The sequence below is a fragment of the Hevea brasiliensis genome, chromosome 2 (genome assembly GCF_030052815.1).
Source record: "Hevea brasiliensis isolate MT/VB/25A 57/8 chromosome 2, ASM3005281v1, whole genome shotgun sequence".
NCBI lineage: Eukaryota > Viridiplantae > Streptophyta > Magnoliopsida > Malpighiales > Euphorbiaceae > Hevea > Hevea brasiliensis.
In genome coordinates this window covers 100,300,873-100,309,312 of record NC_079494.1, presented here as the reverse complement: position 1 = coordinate 100,309,312, position 8,440 = coordinate 100,300,873, and the positions used below count along the sequence as shown (strand labels likewise).

The 8,440-nt window shown below is 31.6% G+C and overlaps 1 pseudogene; it reads right to left on the bottom strand.

Annotated features, from left to right (window-relative positions):
• Positions 1-148: 148 nt before the first annotated feature.
• Positions 149-7,260, bottom strand: LOC110649953 (uncharacterized; annotated as a pseudogene).
• Between the last annotated feature and the right edge of the window lie 1,180 nt (positions 7,261-8,440).

Genomic DNA, 8,440 nt, shown 5'->3' with positions numbered 1-8,440 from the left:
CACATCACTAGAACTTCAAAAATGTAAACGAATAGGATTTGGGTCAAGTAGTTGGGTGCCTGGACAAGACCACTCCATTTTTTTGTTAGACTACCAACCTTCTCAAACTCCAAAATGAAGTTGAATGGCTAAAATTAAACATTTCAAGTTGATCAACGGTTGAAGAAATTTCCCATTGTCCAATGTTGTCATGTCAAATCAATTTCTACACTTGTTACAGTGAGAAAAGATAATGAAATTATTATCATTTCTATACATCCTAGTTTATCCAAATATTACAAAACAGGGCTAGCTTGTCCTACATTACATGAATCAAACACAAAATTGGACGATCCTTTGGTCTAGTCTTGTGCTATGCTATCCTCTCTTTTCCAAACCAAAGGCAGCCTAATATCCAAAAAGAACAGACAATGGAATGAATTTCTAGGAGGAAGAATATGGAAGTAAACTAATATCATTACAAGCTCAGTAGTTTAAAAAGAAATATAATTGTACTCAGAAAATCACCAGAGGAAAAAAAATGAGAATGAAGACCACTGATTCCTTGTTCTAGGGAGACATTTGTATGTAGCATCTAAAACCATCTTCAACAAATGGCATTATCTCTTCAAGCTCCCAGAGAATCTTGAAAGTGGCACAGGACCATCAGCCTCTTCATCATTACCGCTGGAACGTTTGGATCTTGACCTGTGATTCTTTTCCTTCTTCACTCTCTTTGACCAGGATTTTCATCTTCTTGATTCTCTTTCCTTGTCATCACTACTTGAAGAATCTGAAGATGAACTCTGAAGATGAACTTGATGAGCTAGATTCTGAAGATCTCCTACTTGAATGCTGCAAAGGCAATGTTAAATAAGTTTTGATTTTATATGCTTTGAAAACAACGTGCAAAGTGGGTAAGGTGAGAAAAAAAATGAAGGCTCTGTTTGACATTAAAGAATAGAAAGACTGGATACTAATGCCTAAGCCATACACATCATAATAGCATATGATAGTTCAATTTTGATGCCCATCATCACAACAAACTTTAATTCCAACGTTGAGCTTAATTTATTCATTCAAGAGTCATTTTGTTCATGAAATGAGCATAAAACCCAGGATCTCTAGTACGCTATATGAGATCTTAAAGCAACAATTTTATAAGACAGGGAATAGGAAACAAGCAACACCAGACAATCTAGGAATGAATATACACAAGACAGCTAAGTGCAAAAATATAAAAAAGAATAATAATTAAAAAAAGAACCACCAAGTCCACCAGTCTCTAACCCTCACCCCATAATGGTTCATCAATATTTCAAAAAATAGAGCACTTGGCAGGGACAAGATATTCAATTCATCACTCTATCACACGGGCTGCTGACATGCCATTTTATAACCCGAACTCAGCTGTACATCAGCTACCAAATTAACGATGAGTCATTAACTACAGAATTTTAATTTTATTTTCCTGTTCAATGAGCATTACTCTTTCAAAAAATAGACATAGAAAGGCAAAGGCAAAAATAATATCCTAAAAACCACAATGCCATCCAAAGATTTGAGTTGGCTAAATGTCATCCAGAGCAAAGGACAAATAATTGAGGCATTTGCTTCAAACCCAACGCATAGTTTCACATTCGTTTGAAATTGATGTCTGCCAACCTTAAGTGCAGGCCATGTATGTGAAAAATACTACTGATATAAATTGAGTTTTATAAATAGGTAATGTGAAATAGATTAACCAGACATGCTCCCCAGACTAACATTACATTGAAATATGAGGTCATGTCATATTTTGTCTTCATTACATGTGGCAAGCTCTGTTAAATCCTTGAAGAAATTACTATAAGAGAAGTCCTTTATTTTTCTTTGCAAAGGAGAATTATATCACACATCATTGGCACAAGGCAGACCACTTACCATAAGGCATTAGTTTCTGATCAGCAGATTACACAATGTGTCCGTAATTTCAATGGGGAGTGGGAACCTAGCCTATAGAATTATTAAAACAGGTTTAATTATCAGAAAATAATTAATTAATTAATTAATTAAAGTACCATCAAGTTCAGTGTCATAAATTTCAATCAAATATAAAATGGTTTATTCTAGGGAAAAAAACAACTAAATAATATTGGAAATTCAGGCACCTTTCTCTTTCTGCTGCTGCTGCTGCTGTTTTTCTTTAAATCTTTGTCCTTTATAACTGCAAGTACACATCTTGTTCAGAAGGGTGAAGAAAGATGGCAGAAATTATTCACACAATAGAATAATACTTTCATTTATCGAGGTTTGTTACACACCTCTTTTATGATTAGGCTTGCTAGAGTGGTTCCTTCCATGAGCAAGCTTTCTTGCCCTGTCAGCAACTCAGCATCAAGTTGAGCTCTGTACTCTCGCATCATTCTATCTGTATCAGCTTATATTTCCCCCTTTTTCAATTCATCTTCCTAATATATCAAATGAAGGGCCAATGTGAAAGCAACGTATTATAACATCAACCACAGTAGTAAGACCATTACATTTTCATCCTGAAAAGTTATCTAGAAAAGCCTTCTCTAATCAATGGGCCACGTTGAAAACTTAATACTTTAAACAGATTACGGGTGTTAACCAAATGCTGTTACATTTTCATTCTGTATGACACATTAACCCAAATTGTCACCCTACTTCCCAATAGAACAATATGCATACCAAGAGTAAACATAGCAGGCTATCCAATAACACAACATGCATACCACATATTAGCAGCAGATATACTAAGCTATAGTTGCCTAATTCATTGCTGCCACCCCCCCGAACCACGAACTGGGATGCGCATCCCAGAACACAATACTCCGGCATTCCAAAACGCTTGGGAACGCGTCCTGGTTCGCTGAAATAGGGAAAAAGGCAGCAGCAGCAATGCAAGAAAGAGAGAGATTAACAAGGGAAAACAGAGAAGAAGAAACAATAAGCAGGCAGCAGTGACTCAAAAGAAGAAAAGAAGAAGAAGAAGAAGAAGAAGAAGAAGCAGCAGCAGCAACAGCAGCAGGAGGAGGCTTATGTGTGTTAACGGGGCTTTGGGACTGCTTTTTTCATCTCTATATTTTAGTGGGTTAGGCGGCAGTAGGTTTATGTGTGGAAAAATGTGAAATGAAGACCTTAACACTGCATTTTTTTTTCCTTTGTTACAATGGTATAGGTGGCAGTGAAATGTCTGGAAAAAATGCTATAAATATTTTTAATTAATTTATTAATAGAAAGATGAGAGCTTTTCAAAAATATAAATATTTTCTAATTATTATTTAAATTATTTAAAATTCTATAATTTTTATTAAATCTTAAATAATATTTATATTATGCTAAAAAACTTATAATATAATTAATTTTTAATTATTTTATAAATATATTAAGTTAAACAAAAATTAAAGAAATAAATTATGTCATATAAATGTAATCTGCATACAAATAAATATAACTGATGTACCACAAATTAAATTGGCGTACCAATTAAGATACCCCTAACGTACCCCATATTCAGTAAGTGGCATACCACATAACCTTACCACAATCTGAGAGTATGGCATTCCAGGCATATCCTCATCTCCTCTCACATTTGTGAATGCCATTGCTCAACCACAGTCTACTCCTTGCCACCTCCACTCACAACTGTTCTGTCCTTCTTAACCTCTCACCAATCCCTTGTCTTGCCTCATGGTTCTTGCTGTCACACCTTCTCCAATAATTCAAATAGCTGCCATGATCGAAGCTTGGTGTGATGCCTTCCCTTCTTCCTCCTAGCCTCAAGCTCTTATGGTCTCACCTCACTATCAATGTTCCTTCAATTTGATTCCTCTACAATTTTGGATGGTAATTTTTTGAGTTGTTGTGTTGATTGTTGATGTTTAGGGTTTCGCTTTTACAAATTTTTCGTGTATTGAACTATGGATTGTAATTTTGGGTTTAATTGGATGTATTGAACTATCGATTGAATCAAATTTTTGCAGTTTTTTCTTGTTAAATAGATGTGTTACCTGAAATTTCCTGCAGCTAGATATTGATCTTTCTTTGTTTAATGGAAAATTGATGGGTATTGATTGAAATTTGCAAGTCAAATTGGGTATCGATATGTGTTTACTGAATGAACAAAACAAGGCAGCCCAAAAACAAAGAACCAAGCTGAATATTTCAGTTTTTTGGTTCATTTTCTTCATTAAAATCAATTCAGTTCGGTTTTTATATTTCTAAGAATTCAGTTTTCAACTTTTCAGTTCAGTTCAATTAGCAATTGAATCGACCAATTGAACATCCCTAAGTATTCATTCTTGAGTGTATAAAACCTCAAGTGCAATTTTCCCTATTTCATAACAACATTCTGTAGTCATATGTAATTTAATAGCTGAAAGCTGCACAATGGTTTAGGCCTATCCTAGCAACAACTGGAAAATAAGAATAACAAACTCCCTAACTATCATCCTTAAAATTAAGAACCAATAATTAGTTGCATATTTGTATCATTAATGAAAGCAAACAATTTACCATGTATGCCTAATTTCATCCATTTCCCTTTTTTAGCACGGTGGGCATTTTAACCATGACTTTTTTTCAGTATTCATAAACCAAACAAAAAGCACACAGTTTGTGCCCTAGGCAAAATGTGATTATTGTAACAGAAAAGGAATCTTTCCATTCATAGTTTGTATCCCTTTATTTCAAACGATACTCAGGGGAGCCAAAGTATGTGAGATCATATGCTTATCTTAATCACAACAATATGTCATAGAGTACTGCAACCTTAAAAACTATTTGAACTCTGAAGTTTGATTTCATTTGATGCAAGCTAATTTTAAACTTACGCTTGTCCATGAGAATAATGTTAAAATTTGCTACTATCCTAACAATGTGCAATCAGGATTGGACTGAATATGGATAAACGTTTTCACTGTTTATTCTCTTACTGTTTTCCTTGTCACTAGGAGATTTCCAGTTTTGGTAGGTAAGGCAAGTTTTAGTGGCAGATAGGGATTCTAATTCATTCCAAAATTAAATTTGTCCAAGTTACCTGAAACAAAAATATGCACAAATGCCTTCTCAGGTCCCTAATCAGCTTGTGACTGAAGTAGGTTGGTAGAGTCACTAATTCATTGTAACCGTGCAACAAAACTTTTAAATTCCTTTTCTCAACAATTTGCTGCTACTGATGCATAAGCACAGCAATGTGCCTACATTTGCAAGAACACAAATAAAAATATTTAGTCATTTACACATGTTAACAATTATTATTATTATTATTATTATTATTATTATTATTATTATTATTATTATTATTATTATTATTATTATTATTATTATATATCATGACATCTTCATTAACTTTGATTCCTTTCACTTCATGAAATAAGGTTAGATCAAGAGACTTTAAGAATATAACTTCAGATTATTCATGTATTTTAAAATTGCCCTTTTTTTGTCAATTAAATTAGTGTTTAGAGAGTAATCTCATTTTGAAAAACAGTTGCAAACAGCTTCAATTAATAAAACTTTCCAGATGAATGCCAGATCCTTCCCCCACCCCAACCAAAAAAAAAAACTCTTCTCCTATCTCTCTAATGCTATTACAAAGAATTTCAACATCCAGCCAAGAACTAAACTATCCCTAATTATGATTGCATTGAAGCATATGCACACATAATTATCTTACAAATGAAGAATGGTATGCAAACAATACAAGGTTGCATAACTGGAAGCCACATTTAAGAAAAAGAAGAAATAATATAGAAACAGCTTACCTTTTGCTTTCTCTTGAACTCGCCTCACGTAATTGTGTGAGAAGTTCTAAGGTTGGCCAAACGAGCAGCATGCTACTCCGGTGAATGAAAAGAACCATCCACCTGCAATTGTCCCCATCAGAAATGTTCCAAGAAAACAAAAACCAAAAAATAAGGGGAAGAAAAGAAAAAGAAGAATCATCCAAAATGCAAAAACTACATGGAAATTTATGATTAGATAATAGCAGGACATAGAACTGAAAGTATAAAATCCATTAATTCTAAAATAAATTTCATCCTAATTATCCTCAGATGCATGGTATATGATGATATAGACAGATCCTCCTTGGTGGTGCCATCCAGAATTCCAGTATTTAAAAGATCTTTAAAGGGTAAGAAAAAAAAATGCAAAAGATGCCCATAAGATTTAGAATGCTCTGGACATATCTACACAGGGAAGCAGCTTTTATACCTGCATATATATGTATCAGGACCAACATGCTCTTGAGATTTGAATATTTTACCACCCATTATACCTAATAGTGCAAAGGTATAAAAGCCATCATATTTTAAAACAAGCTTTTACTACTCAAATACATATTGCAAACGACATAAGCATTATATCAAAATTCAGAATAATATTAAATGGCAGAACCCAGTTATCCTATAGCATCAACAAACAGATAAATTAAGTTTCAAAGGGCCAACTATTATGCCTTTAACCATTTCAAATAATCACCAATCAATACCCAAGAAGAAAAACAAACGAGTTAACCATATCGAAGCTTAGAAAACTCAGCTTTTTAGCCGTGAAAAGGATTCCAACTTTATGGGACTATGTTACTGATTTCAATAAGACGAAAGAAGCATGTTCACAAATATCATATTAGCCAGTTTGCCTTTGAACCATAGACAGAGTACTATCACATGCCACCATTCCAGCTATAAAATTTTGGAACAAAATATGTAATTTAAAATACTAAAATAATGACCTATTAACTAACAAAACATATTAAAACACGATCCAAATACAATCCTACACAGCGTGATTGATATCCGGCCACCCATTGGCCCAACTAATTCGATAAACACTAAATAAACAACCACAAGCACTAAGCTCAAACACCAAAACAAATGCAAAGAACTAAAATTTGACACTAAACAGAAAAACAATCGCAAAGGATTCAAATTGTAACATAGGAATTCGCAGAATTGGGAATAGTATGAAAGGGTACGAACCATGCCATCTTCGATCTCTTCGGGCCCGGCAGAGCTCGAGCCAAGTCTCGCACTCTGCACAGCTTTGTAGGCTTGATTTTTGACCATTTTGAAATCTGAGATATACCCAGATCAAGAAACGAGCGAAAGTACGAGAAAATATTGATTCCGACAGAAAATTCAGACCCAGAAAATCAAGGATAAATTTTGGATAGAGATTTGATTAGGTTATTAACGACCCAAAACCAATGTAAACGAGAGAGAAAATACAGCGAAGAGAGGGAAATTTAATATATTTTACAAATAATTATTAAAATAAAATAAATTAATTATTCTAAATTTTAATTTTTTAAAAACTTTGAAATTTTAAATTAAACTTTAGGTTAAATAATAATATTTTATAATAAAAATATTTAAAATAAAATTTTCATAATAGCAAAGTTGTTTATATCAATAAAAAAAATATTTTGATATTTTTAAACTTTATAACACAATAAATAAAAAAAAGTATGTACTTTTATGACTTAAAAATTATAAAATACACAAAAATTAATAATTTAAGTTAATACTAATATATTTAGTTATTCACATCACAATTTGATAAAATAAATAAATTTTATTTTATTTTAGTTCTTTTTTATGCTAGATAACCCTCCATTTTAATTTTATAGAGTTAGCCAATTCATCGATTATTCAACCATTTTACATATTTTCAAAATAAAAGGATTAAAACATAAATCGAATTGATTATTAGCTCAATTATTGATTAAATCGATTTGGCCAGTTAATTCCTTTAATTCTAATAATATTTTACTACAAATTATACAAAATTTTTAAGAAATTTTATGGGTATTATTTTATTTTATAAATATTTATTTTGTGGATAATTATTATTGAATAAGTTAATAATAATCTATTTAATAATAAAAATAACCAAATATAAATAAAGAGAATAAAAAAATAAAATATAGTAGCTACTTTTAAAATGTTAAAACACTTTAAAATTTTTAAATTATTTTAATTATAGTTTATGAACGCACAATAAATTCAGTAATGTTTTTAAATCTAACATCATAATAATATTAATAACATTTTCTATAAATATAATTAAAAGATAATTAATTATATATCACATTAAATTAGTTGTTTGTCTTTGTATAAAAATACTTTAAAGTTTTAAACACTTTCATGTGTGTTTAGTAAAATGTTAAAAAATTAAAAATTAAATGTTTCTCAAAAGATAATTATTAATATCAATTTTTCAAATTTGGAACCTCGTACCAAACACCCTTAAAAAACAAAAATAAACAATTATACCTCTTTGCCTTTGGTCCGACAATTAGAGGTGTGCAAACGGTCTATTCGATTCCTAACCGAATCGATAAAATCAAAAATCAAAAAATTTGAAATCGATCCAAATTGCTCACTAAGAGACAATTAAATCAAACCAAAATGATAAATATCAATTCGGTTCTATTTTAAACATATCAAAT